This window comes from Equus asinus, chromosome 22 (assembly GCF_041296235.1).
Source record: "Equus asinus isolate D_3611 breed Donkey chromosome 22, EquAss-T2T_v2, whole genome shotgun sequence".
NCBI lineage: Eukaryota > Metazoa > Chordata > Mammalia > Perissodactyla > Equidae > Equus > Equus asinus.
This window is the reverse complement of record NC_091811.1, coordinates 64,153,725-64,169,567: the sequence shown is the minus strand read 5'-3', so window position 1 is coordinate 64,169,567 and position 15,843 is coordinate 64,153,725. Positions and strand designations below refer to the sequence as shown.

General features: G+C 41.4%; 1 protein-coding gene across 4 annotated transcripts in view; it reads right to left on the bottom strand.

Moving 5' to 3' along the window:
* Positions 1-15,843, bottom strand: part of SRGAP1 (SLIT-ROBO Rho GTPase activating protein 1) — a 258,624-nt gene that overhangs the window by 110,701 nt on the left and 132,080 nt on the right. The gene's annotated exons all lie outside the window — the stretch shown is intronic.

The following is a 15,843-nucleotide window of genomic DNA, read 5'->3' as shown; positions in this document are numbered from 1 at the left end:
TTCTGCTCTCCAGAGTTCACAATGTCATGGAAAAGCTACATGTGCCCAAACAGCTTTCCGTAAGGAGCACTGTAAAAAGTGCCACACTGAGGGTGCCCTGGCCAGGATCTCTCTTCCTGGAGGCCTGCAGCCTTGCTCCCCGGAACCTCCCAGAAAGGAGCGAGAGAAAGGCAGAAGAAAGACCATTATTAATATGACCACATGTGGTACACTGAGTAATCAATCAAGTGATCTATGCGGTTGGACGAAATGACCAATTCAGAGGCCTTCTGGCCTCTCACGGAGGTATTTTAAAAGTAAACCTACTATGATGACCAGTCAAGGAATCCTGACCTTACGCTGAGTCAGAACAGGAGGAAGAGACAAAGAGGAAAACCAGATTAAATATTTAATGAGAAGGTTTCAAACGATTTTAGTGTCTTAGGCTCAGTGAGTCTTGGATGTAAATTCTGGTTAACAGGGTCAGGCCACACTTCCCCAGGGTGTGTGCTTTTAAGCTTCCAAAAAATGTTCACATGTCCTTATAACAACAGATTTCCTTAATTCACACCAGCTCTGAAGACAGAGGCAACAACATCCTCCAAAACGCCTAATGGAGAAAGTCGGGTTGGGCTTAATGGCCTGAACCAAGCTTCTGGGTAACATTTCTAGTGTTTCTGCACATTTCCCTTGTATCTGTTAAGGGATATGGTTTCGTACTTATTAAAATGCACAACTAAATATCGGGGCATGGAATTAGCCTCATGATCGACTTCATTCCCAAGGAGAAAAATAATCCATATTCTCTTAGACAAAATTCCATGCCACGAGAAATGTGGGAAATCAGAAAGAATCATAGATACAGGGGAACCAGGGGTTCATTTTGAAACAAGACAAAATTTAATCTTAAAGGAAACATCTGGGACGTCTCCTAGAACGTTTCCTAACGTAATTGCTAAGCAAGCGTGGCATTCGGCAGCCAGGTGAGAAAGGTCTGCTGTTGCTGTGTTCAGCCTGTGAGCAGACAACCTGAAAGGTACAAAGAACACCAAAGTCACTCTCAACCTCCCAGGTACACGCAGTGCTGGAACAGACCGATGAGGAAACTCAAGACTGAAATTTAACACGCTGCAGGGAGCAGAGCAGATGAAACCACCATTTTCATTTTCAGTTGCATTTCCTTAACTCTTCAAGAAACACCATTTTTCGTGCCACGATGATTTCTCTACTCAAAACGGTAATACATTGGAAACACCTTTTCAGTGTCACTAAATGCATAACCACTTGGGCATAAACTCTCAGTGGCCGATGTAAACAAACCCACCCAATTAGAATCACAAAGTGCTATGACTTCGGATCAAACAGCAATAGAGTTAACTAAAAAATATCAGAAATACATTTCCAGACCCTTTTTCAATATGCTGAACTTCATAAAAATTTAATAACTCAGTTTTATGAACAATTTCTTAATATTAGCATTATGAAATGTTTTCTTTAGTACATGAACCTGAGTCTATGAATTTATCTCTAAAGCCAACTGTCTTCCTCTCCTACGACAGGCGTGTCTGTGCAGAGATGGTAAGCCACACTACTCCCCAGCATGACCCGAAAGCTTACATCTATGGCACAGTTGGCTGGGGTTATGAGCATAGTCTATGGAGAAGCAGACTGGACCCCATGGTGTAGGAGACCCATGACCTTAGTCTTAATAGCACTGTGGTAAGAAAAATCCAAAGACTATTTACAAAAATAAATCAGTAAGTAGGAGATGTGCCCATTTATTAGTCATCCACTGAATGAGTAATTCAAAGGCAGAGATTCTTTGAGATACTGATAAAACTTCACTTGTTCTTGTACTCACATTCATTACATCAGTTTTTTTGTTTTTTGGTGAGGAAGATTGGCCCTGAGCTAACGTCTGTACCAACCTTCCTCTATTTTTTGTACGTGGGATGCGGCCACAGCATGGCTTGATGAGTGATGTACAGGTCCACACCTGGGAACCGAACCTGTGAACCCTAGGCCGCTGGCTGAAGTGGAGTGCATGAACTTAACCACCACACCAGTGGGCCGGTCCCATTCTACCAGTTTTTATGAGGACCTTCTATGTGCCAAGGATAGAAAAGTGGCCTTATAGTTTATGAGAGAGGTAAACAAAACAATTCCAATCCGGTCTGATTTATGCTGATTCAAACAATTCAAACCAAGTAAAATCGCTCTATATAACACTTACACCAAACCCAAAATTTAATAAATTAAACAATCTTCAAGAATTTAACCTCAATCAGAAACTTCCTTTAAAGATCTATATTTAGCCTAATCCAAATAGCAGCATCTCAGAACTACAACCGGATAACTGGCCTAGAGACTTCACACTGCATGTAAGTAAAGGCAGCACAAGGAACAGAGGAAAAAGCAAACCCCCCAGAGCTGAGTGTCCTCGTCACCGGGAACTCGGTTCCTTGAAGACAACCAGAGAAATTTAGAAAACACTTGTGGCTTGTGGGCAAATGCACGTAAGATGACAGCCTACTTGAAGGGGGAGAAAAATAACCCCCAAACCTTCTAGATGGGTTAGGGTCAGAATATTGAAATATCTTTTACTTCTCTGAGCTGTTTGCTCATCTGGAAAATGGAGACTTCCTAAGGTTCTCACGAGGATCAAATGAGCTATCTATTTTTCTGTGCTTAACAGAGGGCCTGGCACACACTGAGCACTCTGCAAACCTAAGTTCTGACTGTCATTATGGTGGCTTGTCAGCTCAGTGTCATAGCCTCGTTTCATCTCGTGAGGTCGCCCTCCATTTTTCTAATACTGATGCAACAGCCCATTCACACCGACTTTCAAACCAGCGTGTCTCAGGTAGGCACTTCCACATACTTCACAACCTGCTTTCTGGAATACGTAATTGTGTTTGAGGTCCTAGACCAAGGAGGATAAAGTCCATTCCAGAGAAGACTGCAAAGCGACAACAGAGCAGCACTCGAACTCTGAGCTAGCCCTGCTGACTTCAGCCTGAGCACCGGTGAAGCTCTTCCTGAGGGTAAAGCCAAACTGTCTCCACTTCAGTTCCACCGATTGGTCTGAACTCCCGTAGTCTTACAAGCTAGTTAATCCAAGCTCTCTTCAAAGACAGCTATTGTGTCCCAGCTCAGGCTGACCTTCTCTGTACTAAATAGTCCCCGTGTCTCCAAGTATTCCTTATATGACACAGTTTAAAAAATGAGAGAGCGCTCCTTGCCTCCCAGATCACTGTTCACTGTCTTGCAGAGCCTGGTATTAAGGACACTTACTTTATCCTTCAAGGAATAGAGGCTAAGATCTTGGGAAGATCAGGAGGCAATGTCCACCTTGCAGTGACATGCAGTCACTTGCCATCGCCCTGTTTTGTGGCGGCAGTCCAGACCGTCTGCCTGCTTACTGTAAGCCCAGGAATCTTGGAATCATTGTGAGATTCTTTTTCCAATAGGCTAAAGAGCCATCAGCTAAAAGAGTAGAAGCCTTAAGAAATCTGATTAGGATGGACTGAATAGCAATGTCCTACTTTTAAATTGCTGACAGAGCTTTTATAAAACAACAGTAAAAAAAAAAAACCCATTCGATTCATTCTTAATCTACATGGATGAGAACTTTTGGAAGCCAATATCATTACAAGTACAGAACTAGTCTGCGGCCATAATTCATGATAGAGCAAAATTATCACCCAGATTACTAAGGCAACAGCGTCCTCACATTCCAATTTACTTTTCACAATGCTTTTCAAAAAACAAAGCTGATTATGTCATATCCCTGATTAAAAATCTCTCTTGGCTTCCCTATTTGCTTAGATGACAACACATCAATTCCTCAAACTGAGAATCAAAATTCTTGTACTCCCCCCCCCACCGGCCCCCAACCAAACCTGCCTTTCTAGATCTCAGATAGCTATTATTCCCCCAGGTACACTTCACCATGCATGCTACAGGCTATGCTCCTGACCCCAGCCAGCTATGTAACTGATGTGAGCTTTAGGGCCAGGCAAAAAGGAGGTGGCCTGATATAATTTACAACTCACTATTGTAGAGTTGGGTAGATGGGGCCACCAAAAGCCCCGCCTACCATCATCTTCCCCTAGCATCATTTCCTAGATATGTCCTAGGCCTGATTGGAACCCCAGGGCCTGGTCCTTTGCAGTTCTCTCTCTATAGAAGAATGCACTTCCTCTAATTCCTCTAAAACCTCACTAAGTTGAAGATGTTGATCAAATGCCACTTTCTCTGTGAAGCCTTTAGCCGTTTCCTAGGCAGTGTGCCTTACTCAATCCTCTGTGCTCTTGTGGGCTTGGGTCCTATCTCTGTAAGAGCAGTTACCAATTTATAATGTAATTTTTATCTTTACACTTCCTTTCCTTACTGGACTGTAAACTTCTTTGGAGTACTAATTGAGGATTTGTGTCTTACTTTTGTGACCTTAGAACCCACCACTGGGCCTGTCACATAATGATAATCCATAAAGTTTGTTGAATGAATAATGAAATAGAATGTCTACTCTATTTTGCAAAAGAAAGCTGATTTCAGTAAAGTGAAGTTTCAAAAAAAAAATGAAAGGTAAGGAAAAGTAGAAGTTACAATGGATTGGTCATGACTGTTCACTGGAATTATAAGACCTTGCCAAATAATCAAAGAAAATTATTTTGGTAGACCCTCAGAATCTCCATCTTTAGAGTTAAAGAGATGAAATTTTTATGAGCACGTTTATTCAGGCCAGTTCACTAGCTAATTATGGTTCTGTGTTCAATTGAAACTAACAAAGTTTAAAAAGTAAAAATGATGCATATATTTATTTACTACCAATTATTGAACATTACTGATTTTTCTCAATCTAAATAGTTCCTATATCCAGTGTCAACATTTTTTGTTTTTGTAAGTTTCTAGGTTGATCTGACAAAGTAGTCAGTTGGTAAAATTTCTCCTTGTTTCTACTTAATTACTTCTCTAATAATGAGACATTTTTCCCCCTTTGCTTGAGATTTAAAAGGTACTGAAATCAATATGACAGCCATATTCAGTATCTGTTGGCAACTGCCTATTTTTGGGTTGCTAGAATTCAAGTATCACAGTGTTTCTTAATTCAAATATTTGCTGCATGAGCAATATCCCCAATATGGCATTCTTGCAGCTGCTGGAAATCTTTTAGAATCCTACTGTGTGTAATTAAACATAGTCTTCAAATGGTAAGAAACCTTGGCTAGCAACCAGAATCCTGTTCTCAGGTTGCTCTAGACTTTGTTGATCTCAACTGCAGACACCTCGACATATGGTAGGAATGTTCTCTCCTCATCAGTTCTTTTCTTCAGGCTGCAATTTCCTTCTTGGAGGAGGAGAATGAGTAAGGATTCAGTGTCTATGGCTCTTTGAAAAGGAACTTTATTACGTGCTAATCTACTATAAATAACTGAACCTAAATAAACCTTGTACTGAGCGATATTTTCTTTTTACTCCTCTTTATGGGAGGTCAGGACTGGGTATCTTTCGATCTCCATGTTTGTTAGTTTAATCTAGAGTTGTAAACACTGTGATTGAAAAACAAACCAAATTGGAACATTTCTTTAAAGGAAAAACCTGGGTGAACAGAAGACTCAGTTTGGATCAACAGTTTCCACTTGGGCCAATTTTCCCCCCAGGACACATTTGGTAATATCTGAAGATGTTTTTGGTCGTCACAACCAGTAAGTTGCTACCGGCATTTCATACGCAGAGAAATTCATTCTCATATAATTGTTGTTTTCCCAAAAGTAATGTAGCATTTCTCTCTGGCTGCTGTCAATATTTTTTCCTTTGTCTTTAGTTTGATTATGAAATGTCTGGGTATAGACGTGTTTGGATTCATCTAGTTTGGGTTTTTCTGAGTTTCTTAAATGTGTAAGTTTATCTCATTTGCCAAATTTTGGTAAATTTTCTTTCAATTCTTTTTTCAAATATTCTTTCTGCACACACTTTCTCTTCTCCTTCAAGAATTCTGCTGTCACGAATATCAGACCTTTTGGTAGTGTCCCAAAGGTCCCTGAGGCTCTGCTCATTTTTTTTTTTCAATCTTTTTTCTCTCTGTTGTTCAGATTGAATAATTTCTATTAAATCTGTCTTCAAGATTAACAGAAATTAATCTGAGTCTTTCTTCAGTTATCTCAATTGTGCTACTGAGCCCATCTAGTGAGTTTTTTATTTTGGTTACTGTATTTTTCTAAAATTTCCATTTGGTTACTTATAACATATTTCTTTGCAGAGACTTACTATCTTTCCATTCATTTCAAGAGGGCTTGCCTTTACTTCTTGGGATATTTTTATCACCGTTGCTTTAAAAAATTTTGCTAGGTAATTCCAACATTTGTGTCACTCAGAATTGGTGCCTGTTGTCTTTTCCCATGTGAGTTGCCATTTTCCTGGTTCTTTGTATGCTGAATAATTTTGGACTGTATTCTGGATATTCTGAATATTATTGTTATGAGACTCCGGGTCTTGTTTAAACCATATGTAGGATGTTGATATTTCTGTTTTATTGGGAAACCAATCTGGTTGGATTCAGGGTGCAAATTCTGACTGGCCTTCTATGGGTCGTGGTTTCAATGTCAGTTCTGTTTCCCACATCTTTGAAGCACTATTTGGATCTGTCCTGCATATGCACCATCCAGTGGCCAGTCTGAAACCAAGGCAATGGTCCATCTCTTAGCTCAGTTCTCAAAGTCTCTGGTAGGCACACTGCTTAAGATCAGACCCAGCATGTACAGCTCAGGAGTTCATAACGAACTTTATGGGATTGCTTTTTTCTTCTTCACCCTCTCTGTGATCTCCCTAGTATTTTTTGGTTTCTTGGAACATCCCTTTTCAGTCCTCTGACCACAAAGCTAGCATTTTAGTTATTCCACTCTGCCACAAACTTGCCATGATTGATTTCTCCTCTGATTTCCCTCTCTTGGGAAGTAGACTGCACAAAATAGTGTTGCTTACATCTAGCCCTGTATATACTGGATCTTGCTGAAACGCCATGAAATTTCTGTCATGTGGATGACACTCATCTCTGGTTTCTAAAACAGATGCAAGTATTCATTCAATAAATATTTATGGAGCATCTGCTATGTGCCAGTCACTGTTTCCGTGAACAATAGAAGGTTCCTTCCCTCAGGAACTTACATGTGAATTGAGGGGAGACAGAAAGTGAACAAATATTAAATAAATATATAATATGTCAGAAAGAGATAAGTGCTATAGAGAAAAATAACATTAGGGAAGGGAAATGGGGATATAGACTTTCATTCAGAGTGAGGTGGGAGCCAAGAGAGTGAGCAAAGGAGCAATGGGATCTGCTTGAAGTTAAAAGGATTGTTCCAGTTTTTCCTATTTATATATTTGATTAGTCATTTCAAAGACAACTTGGGAGGTAAGGCAGTTGGAGCCCAGGGGCAAGCTACCGTCTTGCTCAGAAGTTGCCTGGTATCATGTCTTTTCATTTTAATGATCCTAATACTGTATATTCAAAGCATAGTTTTCAAGTGTACCTGGTGAAGAGGCTAATTCTCCATTAATAAAGAGCATTTGGGGCTGAATCAGTTACTGGATATAGTTCCCCACTACTCTACTGTAAACACTGACTGGCGTACTCTGGGTCAAGTTTCTTTAAGGTTTTAGTTTACAATAAATAATTGCTTTCTTGTGTGTCTTATACAATAGGCTCATTGTACAAAAATCAGAAGCTAGAGATAAGCAAAAAGAAGAAAATAAAAGTAATTTAGAGATAGTCATTTAAAATAATTTTGGTATATACACTTCCAGATTTTTTTTAATCATAAATAAGTTTCAAGTGCTTTTCTTTGTTTTCCTTTTTTGCTTTCTTCTTCTTTTCTTTAAAGCCCCCAGTACATAGTTGTATATTCTAATTGTAGGTCCTTCTGGCTCTGCTATGTGGGACGCTGCCTCAGCATGGCCTGATGAGTGGTGCCATGTCTGCGCCCAGGATCTGAACCAGCGAAACCCTGGGCCTCTGAAGCAGAGCCCGTGAACTTAACCACTCAGCCACGGGGCCGGGCCCTCAAGTGCTTTTCAACAACTATTCTCATTGTAATTATAGGTTCAAATACTAACATGAGAGTGTCAGTACTGCCATATCATGCTGTGTGACAAAATGTCCAACTTAGCTGACATCAGGTTTTTTAAAATTTTAGGCATGTGTCGCTTAACAACGGGGATACGTTCTGAGAAATGTGTCATTAGGCGATTTCATTGTTGTGCAAACATCACAGAGTGTACTTACACAAACCTAGATGGTACAGACTACTACATACCTAGGCTATGTGGTACTAATCTATGGGACCACCGTCATATATGTGGTCCGTCACTGGCTGAAATGTTGTCATGTGGCACGTAACCACATATCCCTTTCCAAGGAGACACACATACGTCATCTGCTTAATGTCTCTTTAAAAGTCTTTAATAAACCTTCTGAACTGAGGGCGAATGCTCACCTAGTAATTCGCCTGCTAGATTGATAGATAGGTCAATCACATACGTCCTGCTGTCGTTAAGTAATAAAGGCAACACTGCAAACGCAAGAACAGCAGCACGAACATCTGCTTTTATTAAGCACTTACTGTGTGCCAGCCATCCTATAAGCAATTTATACATGCAAATTAAAAATATTTTCTAAAATATTTCAGCAAATTACATCACTGTAAGAAATGATAGCTTGGTTTTGATTTATTTCTGGAAAAAGGAGCCAGCTCTAGGGTTGATAACACTCAAGAGAACCAGCTAGTAGTGTTAGCTTCAACTATTCTCACTTATTTATCCAGGCGCCATCAATAATTAAGCTGTCCCTGGAGGCCAGCAGAATACCATTTAATTCTTCTGCTACACTGCACTGAATGCTCTGAAAAAGTTCCTCTTGTTAGATTATTTATTACTGTTACATAAGCATCCTAAATCATACATGGTAGCTCTGTGCTAAGGAAACAGTCAATTTATTTTTCAGGGGATAGATTACTCATTGGTAAATCACAGCCATGACCATCTTTACTCCAGAAAGGCAAAATGAAAGAATTTCATCCAAAGCATGAAATTCTAATGCCACCTTTTGACCAAATATTCTATTTCAAGGAATGTAGCATAAGAAAAAAATACCATAGATGTGTGAAAGATTTAAACGTCCAACAACAGGAAAATAACATGGCCACGCGGATAGTGAAACACTATGCAGGTATGGAGAATCCTGTTTTAAAAGATTACTTCCAGACATGTGAAATGCTAATGATAGTTTACATAAAAAGGGCAGGTTCCCAAGCTACATGTAACGAAATTTCAATTTTGTAAAATACATATGTATATTTGTATACTACACATATATATTTATGAATACCGAAAAGGTATAGCCTAAAATATTAACAGTAGGTAGTGTTAATATGGACAATTTTTACCTTTTTTAGTGTTTTCTAAATTTCTACAATGAATATACATTTTTATATTCAAAAAGAAATACTCTTTCTCTTTCATATATAGATTGGTGTTTTTCAGATTTTTTAAAACTTATGGACCTTTTCTTCAAAACAAGGTTAGAGCCTTAGCGATCTGTAGCAGACTGGTGTCTTTTATTAACTTATATTAAAGCATGTCGTTGAATATTAATTTATTTTAAGTGCTCTAATTGAAATTTTTTCCCCATGAATTGTTTTCTTTCTTATTGGGGTATTTCAATAGAACATGATTGACTTTGATCAAAATAAAAATGACTATAAATTTCCAAATCTTACTAGTAATCTCTCCTTCCTTTCGGAGAGGGCCACACAATCAATAAACCCAAAGTGGCTTAATTTAATTCCTACCAGTCTGAATCTGATAACCCACGGCATTTACGCTAAAGTGGGGTAATTCTCAGTGGCTCGGGGCCAGTCTCTGCTGCTTTGAATGGCTTCCTATAACTTGGATGACTGACAGATTTTGCTGCCTCATCCAGAACTACTGTCCTTCAGGATTTGCATGAGAAATAAACAGGGCCAAGAACCATCATGTCCTAATCTCAGAAGCTTCTGAACTGGGCATTGAGTAACATCTCCAGTTACCACCGAAAAACACGCACAGAGTCATAGTCAGTATGAACCATCTAAGACCTATGAGCAAAGACAAGAATGCACACCAGCCAGCCTGGCTCTGTAATTTCTATCTCTGAGCCTTTTGTTTCTTCATCCCTGAAATGTGGATGGTAATACCTGTCCACTGGGCAGCTGTGAAGATGTGTGAGCTAATGTGTGAAAAATGCAGAGCACAGGCCTTGGCCCACAGTTAGAATTCAGTTAACTGGTGGCATACAGATGTCATTATCATTCGTGAAGAAACAAAATAAATTATACTTGTACACATATTTATGCAAACCAAGGAAGGATAAAAACATGTTAATAGGGGCTGGCCCCGTGGCTGAGTGGTTAAGTTCGTGTGCTCCGCTGCAGGCCGCCCAGTGTTTCGTTGGTTCGAATCCTGGGCACGGACATGGCACTGCTCATCAAACCACGCCGAGGCAGCGTCCCACATGCCACAACTAGAAGGACCCACATGAAGAATATACAACTATGTACCAGGGGGCTTTGGGGAGAAAAAGGAAAAAAAATTTTAAAAATCTTAAAAAAAAAAAAACCATGTTAATAATTTGAAAACAATCCATGGGTAAATGACGGACTTGGAGATACTTTAAAACACACAGCAATAATTTAACATTCAAATGCTACCATTTTATGGTGCTCCCTCTAAACTACAAACTTCTATTAACACTCCTGAATCGGTAAATAAGATCATGTGATAAGGTGCTTAGATACGGTGATTACTGCAGGCGCCTGTGGTCTCCCCTGTACGGTGGCTGCTGACACTGATGACCTCTGTGTGTGTAGTGTAGGAACTGGACATTTCCTGGCTGCAGCACCAAACCAGATGCAGAACACTGTCTTTCAGCTTGAGTCACGGCAAGCAGGCAGCACAGCCTCATCGCTCCGGGAGACAGGGCTGGAGAGCAGGGCAAGAGGCACCTCGCCACCCCTTGTTCTTTGGGGAAGAAGCGAGGGCTTATTACGAAACAAATGCACGTGTACAAGGAGTCTCTAATTTCCGACCTTCTCCTAAAATGGCAAAGCAGAACTTAGAGTAAAAGCAGAGTCCTACTCTATCCATGCTTACGTTGTCCATGACGAACAGACAGTCTGAGAGCGAATAACTCTTACTGTTGAATGAATGAAGAAATCAATGAAGCCTCAAAGGGAAGACTCTCTCTGTGAAATGGCTATGGGGGAGCTGAGAGGCACAGGGGGTTGACCCACACAAGCATTCACTGGGTTATTCCCTGATTTTCCACTAACTGTTGAAATGTGAGCACCAAAATTTTAAGTCAGCTATTAGCAAGGCTGTTGTGAGGGTGTTTCTCAGAGTCTGTTTACAAAAATGGTTTGGAACTTCATACCAAGCGATATACAAATAACATGCGATGATCTGGATGTGTTTCTCACGGTTGTGGCACACATCTCCTTAGAATGAGGGCACAGTTAGTACATTCTCACCTTACACAATTACTGCAGGCACATGGAATAAGTGTTTGCGATATAGATCATAAAACAGATAACAGCTAAGTGTTAGCTAGGACTTATTAAGCGCAGACACCGGGCTAAGTGGCTTTCCATGTAAGACTCATGAGTCCTCCATACAATTACCTGAAACAGCTTACTATAACATTGCTACCAATAGTGTCAACGCCAGGACTCACACCCAAACTATCTGATTTCAGAGCCTAAAAGATGAATCACTATGTTATCTGACCAACAGCCTTCATTTACATTGATTATTGAAATCATCAATATTTGCATAATTGTGTATTGTTGTTTTTAAAAAGCTTCACTTTTCCTACCTGCTGAAAACTCTCTGTCAAGCATAGGCGACTATTTCTAAAACTGGTTCTGATGTGACTCAGATTTAATTTGAAGCTGTTCCCTATAGCTATGCGTGGAATTTGGGATGCCTATAAATAAACGTCTTCCTCATTACTGTATCCATTTGGATACAGAAGCATCCTGGAATTACCTGGTCCAAACTCTCTGACGGTTTGGGTACGAGGATTCTCTACCAGACTAAACTGAATACAGTGCAGCCGCATAGCGATGCCCAGCACTCAGCATCCATCTGGACCTCCACACAGACCTGGGGATATTTTTGAAAAATGAGGAAGTCTTGAAACCTCCTCCCAAGAAGGACAAGCATTATGCTCACTAATGACTCCAGAGCAGTTCTAGGGGCCACTTCAGACCGGTTCTGATGATGTCTTTCCATTCTGATAGAAACGATGCTTCTGGAACCATAAGAATGGAAGAAGAGCTGGAGAAGAGGATGGTGAGGATGAAAAAAGCAGAAAGGCTAGTCTTGCTTTTTAATCTAAAGGGACCTGAGGTTCTCCGGACTTGACAGATATGGGTTCTGGCTTCCTGTTCTTTCCGATGACAAGTGTGTCCTAAGTGGGTGGATTTGGGTCCCCAGAAAGCTCCAGTTTCTCCCCTTTGCCCTCTGCCTTTCTTGTTCTTTCTTTTTCTAGCAATGATATACATGGAAAGGTGGGTGAATAGTCTGCTGGGCTTGCCTGAGGAAGGTTGAATTTGAAACTTGTAACTGTAATGACTGTTAACTATCCAGCTGGTCAGCAATGGTTAGTGGGGAGACCATCCCACTAAATGCCAAAGTAACCAGGAGTCCATATCAATAGGCAGCTTCCAAGGATTAAAATTCTTTTTTTTTTTAAATAAGATTATTTTGGGCCAGCCCGGTGGCACAGCAGTTAAGTTTGCACGTTCTGCTTCGGCGGCCCGGGGTTCGCCGGTTCGGATCCCAGGTGTGGACATGGCACTGCTTGGCAAGCCATGCTGTGGTAGGGGTCCCACATATAAAGTAGAAGATGGACACAGATGTGAGCTCAGGGCCAGTCTTCCTCGGCAAAAAAGAGGAGCATTGGCTGCAGATGTTAGCTCAGGGCTAATCTTCCTCAAAAAAAAAAAATTATTTTGGAAATTTGAAGCTTTTGCCTGTAAGCACATCTCTTTTTTTTTTTTTTTAAAGATTTTCTTTTTTTCCTTTTCTCCCTAAAGCCCCCCAGTACAATTGTATATTCTTCGTTGTGGGTCCTTCTAGTTGTGGCATGTGGGACGCTGCCTCAGCGTGGTTTGATGAGCAATGCCATGTCTGCGCCCAGGATTTGAACCAACGAAACACTGGGCCACCTGCAGCGGAGTGCGCGAACTTAACCACTCGGCCACGGGGCCAGCCCCAAGCACATTTCTTAAAGATTTTATTTCTCCTTCTTCTCTCCAAAGCCCCCTGCTACATAGTTATATATATTTTTAGTTGTGGGTCCTTTTAGTTGTGGCATGTGGGATGCTGTCTTAGCACGGCCTGATGAGCGGTGCCATGTCTGCACCCAGGACCTGAACCTGCGAAACCCTGGGATGCCGAAGCAGCACGTGAACTTAACCACTTGTCCACGGGGCCGGCCCCCAAGGATGAAAATTCTTAGAGTACCAGAAAATCTGTCTAAGAAGAGAACTTCTAGGTGGTAAACAAGCAGGCATAGAGAGAGAGAGAGAGAGTGTGTGTGTAATTACCATATGTTCCCCAGACCCTCTCTTCAAGAGTCAGGAACTTATTCCCCCAACTACTGGGAATACTGGCTGCTGGCTGTTGAGACTCAGCTGATCCCTCTCTTGGAATTGCCCTCCACCAAAGGGAGCTGCCTCATCCCAAGATTACTTATCTGCTCGCCAAGGGCAGCTCAGATCCAGTGACTGCAGAACACAGGCGAGGCCCCCTTGTCTGGATCTGAGACAACTCCAAAGGGCCATCCCAGCTCCAGGGCTCCCACGGGTCCAGTGTCACCCTCTGCCCAGCCCTGCCTTGCCCACTCCCTGAGCGAGGGGAGAGCACTCTCTTGAATCATCTCCCAAGATCACAAAGCCAGTAAACAGAAGAGCTGGGATTCAGATGCAAATCCACTTGACTCTCAGCCCTAGGTTTCCAGCAACTTTATCAAGCCCTTGACTTTGAGTTACAAAATACGTATCCTTACATCTTAGCCAGACAGGCAAAGTCCCTTTTGACTTGTCCTTTCTAGCCTCACATCCCGTCATTCACTCCCATACAACCCCTGGTCCAGTCACACCAAACTCTCCTTTCCCTGAACGTGTTACGCTTTCGCTTTCCCTGGAATCGCTCACTGTCCTTGTCTGCCGCATGACCGCCTCCTTCCACAGGTCTCGCTTCGAGTGTTCCCTCTTCTGTGAAGAACTTCCCGACCCCTCAGTAGGGGCAAATCTCCAGCCTTCAAGCTCCCTGCACGGCTGTGCTCCCCGTAGCAGGGTGACTGTTAATTATTGTAATGAGTTTCTTGCAGGCAGGGACGTGTCTTTTAAATCTGCTTCCCTAGCCAGGCATTTTAAAGACGTTTTGTTGAATGGATAAATAAACGAACTCAACTGAGGCGCTGGTCCCACAGGCCCTGGCTGAATGGCTGCCAGCACCCCCACGACTGGGAAGCATCCCATAGCACCATGCAAATTTGGATAAACTGTGACCTTTTTGAGCTCGAGGACTAGTTTTCCTTAACCTAGGTAGCCTTTCCAAGACCTAACACCGCCTCCTGCTCACAGAAGAGGCTCGGAAACACCCAGCGAAACAAATGAGGTCTTGGCTGAAAGACCAAGAGAAAATTACTTCACTTTCAAGGCTCAGTCTAAAACATGTTTTAAAATCTCTACTTTTTAAGATACGTGGGATATTTCTCTACCTATTTTATTCTCAATTAATATGCTTAGTTCCAAGTTTAAAAAATTTCTCCCTTGTTTGAAACATTTTTTTTCCTATTTAATAGACCAAAAGATGACTTAGAGTTTGCTACATTCCATTTCAGGTCAGAAATCGAACCTAACGTGGACACATCAAACGTGACCAAGAAGTCCAGCTGGCCTACTTAACACTACGTCTTTGTTTCTTAAGGGGCCTCTTTGAAACATAAATATGTCATTAATCTACAAGGTGTTTTTCCCCCCACTTTTTGAAACTAATAATTACTTACTGAACAGAGGTACAGATATTGGGATAGGCACCAAACACCACCAGTACAAAGCGGAGGGAGGGCAGCAGCGAACCCTTGTCCTATAAACATAAAAACCGAAAGCCAGGCTTCTTGAGCAAGTAGCTGCATTCTCTACACAGGAAATGGCCCAATTTTGCTATTATTCTCAACAAAAATGTCCAAACAACAGAAAAATTGCTGAGAGCCGGCTGAGACTAACAACAATGATAAGAAGCCTAAAAACCCAGTTCTTATTTTTTTAATGGATTTGGGGAGGAGGAAGCTCTCTGGCACATCAGGGACAGGCTTTTCTGTGCCTGGTGGAATCTGTTTCACGTCTCTCTCTTCTGTTCCACTGCTGGTCTGGTGGGAGCGAGAAAAGACCGTGGTAACATTTTCCTGAGAAAGCAGCACATCTGGCTATCTTGTTCTTCACAAGTTTCTGATCTCGTGTGAGCCCGAAACACAATTTTTAAGGCTCTTCCTCTCTGGTCTGATTTTTCATAACTGCAGGCAGGCCGTTCCCAAGGACAGAAGTGCAATTTGTAGGCACATGTCATTTCAAAATTGTTCACGTCACAGAATGAGTGTTCTGTTTAAGTATGCCTGCTCAGGTTTAACTTTTTATTCTGCATCTTTAAAATAGCCATCATTTATTTTTTTTTTTTTTACCTAATATTCATGGAGTATAATTAAGTAAATAAGACACCAAACCCTTCTCGGTTGTGGTTTCAGGCAAAGCGGCTGCGGGA